Below are 4,231 nucleotides of genomic sequence, written 5' to 3'. Positions count from 1 at the left end.
CAACACGTCCATGAGGACAGGCCAACACGTCCATGAGGACAGGCCAACACATCATCATGAAGCAGCAGACAGATTTGACCTGTTCAACAACTGAAACCAACATTTAGACTCAGATGGTTGAGTTGTGCCTGATGAGAGTAGAAACAATGACTGACAGGCCCTCAGTGGTTCTTGGACCATACCCGGGTCCACTTCATAAAAAGAACCACTGCAGGAGACTGGATTCAGACAAATATCAACTTCCTCTAGTGCTGTTGCTTCCTTCAGTCAAACATCCATCCATTATCTTTACCCGCTTCTTCCATTTTGGGTCACGGGGGTCACTGGTGCCCATGTCCAGCAATCACTGTGCGAGGGGCGGGGTACACCCTGGACGGGTCGCAAGTCCATCAATCATTCAGCTAAAATCATTCAGCTAAAATCATTCACACTACATTTCCTCTTGTTAAAGGTTTGTAACAGTGAGCCAGATGGTCAGAAGATAAGATGGGGACATTTGTGTTCCTCCTCATTCAGGTGCTCATTCTTTGATTTAAAGTTATTCTTAGCTGAGCAAAGTTCTGCACTTTGAAAGTTTTATTTCTATTAATAAAAACTTGAAATGGATTTGTGAACATTTGTTTGAAGGATTTTAATTCAATCCATCTCTTTATTTTAACCTGCTTCTCCTTTCAGGGTCACTGGAGTCTGTCTCCAGCTGTCTGTTAGAGGTGAAAGACACCTGGATGTGTCCCCAGTCCGCCACAGGGACACACAGAGACAGTGACTAATGAACCCAACATGGCAGTTCTGGTCTCTTGGAGTAAACCCAGAGGGAGAACATGTAAACTCCAGAGGAAAGCTCCATCAGGGAGGTAAACCCAGTGTAGTGGTGCATAGTGCATACCTGTGAACCTTCGTGGCTCTAGCATTAAACTGGTTTTGATCCTATCTTTCAACTGGGAGTTTTTTCTATAAAACTAGGACAGCATTCCTCCTTATGTCTCCTCTGAAATATGGGATACCCCAGGGGTCGATATTAGCACCTGTTCTTTTTGCTTTGTACTTGCTGCCTCTGGGTTTTCGCTTTAAAAAATAAATCACAAAAAGTCTCTTTTCATTGTTTTGCAGATGACATTCAAATCTATCTACCTGTAACTACAAATGACAGCCAGTCTGCTGTACATATCTTACAGGATTGTCTAAGGGATGTACAGGTATGGTTGAGAGCAAACTTTTTGAACCTAAATAAGGAAAAAACTGAAATCCTGGTCTAAAAAAGTTAAATCTGGTCCTCTGGACATTAAAAAAAAAACAAAAAAAAAAACAAAACAAAGCAAAACAAAAAAAAATGTAGAAACGTTTCGTCTCTCATCCAAGAGACTTCCTCAGTCTGAGGTGCTGTATTCAGCTCAGTCTCTTAAATAGCACCGTCTCAGAGTGGATCAACCAGTTTTGCTGCTGACAACCAAAACCAGCTGATCACATGCTCAAATGCTGAAATCCTGGTGTTCGGTCAATGCAATCCTCTGCCTGGGCATGACAGTGTGGTTGGCCCTTTGTCATGCGTTTGTGAAAAATCTGGGTGTGATGGTTGATCCTCTGTTTAAATTTGATAAGCATATTAGTGCTGTTATCACAGCCAGTTTCTTCCAGCTGAGAATCCTTGCAAAGCTAAAACCTTATCTTCCTTGGCCTGATCTAGAAAGGGCTATCCACACATTTACTATATTACGTTTATTGTACTTCTTTGTATTTAGGGTTGAACCAGAGCTCCCTGCAGCGATCGCAGTGTCCAAAATGCTGCAGCTCGTTTATTGACGAACACAAGGAAGCACAAATCTATTACCCCCGTTTTGCACTCCCTTCTCTGGCTCCCTGTTGCTTTTAGGGTGAAATTTAAAGTTTTATTGATTGTTTTTAAGTGTTTAAACTCCATGGGCCCATTTTACTTAAGTGAGCTGTTGCAGCCCTACACTCCATCCAGAGCCCTGAGGTCAGCCGACCAGCTTTTGTTGGCTCTCCTTTAAGCTAGGTTGAAGACTGGAGGTGACGGAGCCTTCTCTGTGGCAGCACCCAGACTGAGGAACAGTCTCCCTCTGTACGTTGAGCTCTCTCTGTCAGTAGATCAGTTTAAATCCAGACTGAAAACACATCAGGCCTTCAAATTCACTTCAACTTCAAATTAATACCTGATTGGTTCAAGTTTTTGGGAAATTGCAGCAACTGATATAAAGTATGTCTTGGTTTTTATTTGTTTTATTATTTTATTGGTATTTTACTGCCAGTTTTTATCGTAGTTTTATTTTTATTAAACTCAATTTTATTTATTTTATCATATTTTTATCTACGATGCTACAATTATTGTGAAGCACTTTGGTCAGCTCAGGTTGTTGTAAATGTGCTATATACAGTGCCTTGCAAAAGTATTCGGTCCCCTTGAACTTTTCAACCTGTTGCCACATTTCAGGCTTCAAACATAAAGATATAAAATTTTAATTTTTTGTGAAGAATCAACAACAAGTGGAACACAATCGTAAAGTGGAATGAAATTTATTGGATGTGTCAAACTTTTTTAACAAATAAAAAACTGAAAAGTGGGGCATGCAATATTATTGGGCTCCTTTAGTTTCAGTGCAGCAAACTCACTCCAGAAGTTCAGTGAGGATCTATGAATGATCCAATGTTGTCCCAAATGACTGATGATGGTAAATAAAATCCACCTGTGTGTAATCAAGTCTCTGTATAAATGCACCTGCTCTGTGATAGTCTCAGGGTTCTGTTCAAAGCGCAGAGAGCATCATGTCCAAGGAACACACCAGGCAGGTCCGAGATACTGTTGTGGAGAAGTTTAAAGTCGGATTTGAATACAAAAAGATTTCCCAAGCTTTAAACATCCCAAGGAGCACTGTGCAAGCAATTATTGAAATGGAAGGAGTATCAGACCACTGCAAATCTACCAAGACCCGGCCGTCCCTCTAAACTTTCATCTTGAACAAGGAGAAGACTGATCAGAGATGCAGCCAAGAGGCCCATGATCACTCTGGATGAACTGCAGAGATCTACAGCTGAGGTGGGAGAGTCTGTCCATAGGACAACAATCAGTCGTACACTGCACAAATCTGGCCTTTATGGAAGAGTGGCGAGAAGAAAGCCATTTCTCAAAGATCTCCATAAAAAGTGTTGTTTAAAGTTTGTCACAAGCACCTGGGAGACACCAAACATGTGGAAGAAGGTGCTCTGGTCACATGAAACCAAAATCAAACTGTTTGGCCACAATGAAAAACGATATGTTTGGAGTAAAAGCAACACAGCTCATCACCCTGAACACACCATCCCCACTGTCAAACATGGTGGTGGCAGCATCATGGTTTGGGCCTGCTTTTCGTCAGCAGGGACAGGGAAGATGGTCAGAATTGATGGGAAGATGGATGGGGCCAAATACAGGACCATTCTGGAAGAAAACCTGTTTGAGTCTGCAAGAGACCTGAGACTGGGACTATCACAATCCTCAGTGTTTAGACCCATTTGCAGGCAGGCGAGCGAGGCAGGAGTTTAAATAAAAACAATTTATTTAAACAACAAAAACAAAACGGCTGACGGGGCAGCAAAACTACAGGCAGGATCCAGGCAGACAACAGGACAGATTCAAACTCAGACAGATACCTGGCACAAGGAACAGAGGAGGACCATGTTGTCTGTGCAGAACAGAACAATGACCGGACGAGGAGAGGAGGAGAGAAAGGCTTTTTATAAGAGAGAGGGAGAGTGAGTAATGAGAGCACATGGGCAGGTGGCTGATGAGGGACAGGTGTGAATGATAAAGACTGAGGAGTGGAGAGGCAGACTGAGGAGTGAGTGGAAAACAACAGAATCAGATATATAGGAACAGAAATCACACAAAGAGCAGAACAACAAAAGTACAAAAAGCAGAGTGGGGAACACAAATAAATATAAAGAAAACAGACAGGGACAGAGCCTGTCATAACCCCCCTCTGAAGGGACGGCTCTTGACGTCCCCTAGAACACAACACAAAAAACACAGAATGGGTGGGAGAATGGGGGAAACAAGGATGGAGGGCACAAAAAGAAAATCTAAACAAAAACCGACAGGGTAGACCTGGGAGCAAAAAGACTCAAAACACAAGCATTTCTATGAACAGCCCTGGGCATCGTTCCTAGCGGGACCAGAGTTCGGGCGGACGGCCCGAGGACCGTCCAGAGCGGGACCAGAGTTCGGGCGGACGGCCCG

At 43.0% G+C, this 4,231-nt stretch overlaps 1 protein-coding gene across 1 annotated transcript in view; it reads right to left on the bottom strand.

The window, feature by feature from the left end:
* st3gal5 (ST3 beta-galactoside alpha-2,3-sialyltransferase 5) overlaps positions 1-4,231 on the bottom strand; it is an 18,776-nt gene that overhangs the window by 7,064 nt on the left and 7,481 nt on the right. The window lies entirely within an intron of this gene.

The sequence above is a fragment of the Nematolebias whitei genome, chromosome 4 (assembly GCF_014905685.2).
Source record: "Nematolebias whitei isolate Nwh7 chromosome 4, NemWhi1, whole genome shotgun sequence".
NCBI classification, from domain to species: Eukaryota; Metazoa; Chordata; class Actinopteri; order Cyprinodontiformes; family Rivulidae; genus Nematolebias; species Nematolebias whitei.
Note: the sequence above shows the minus strand (reverse complement) of the source record. Positions and strands in the feature narration are given on the sequence as shown.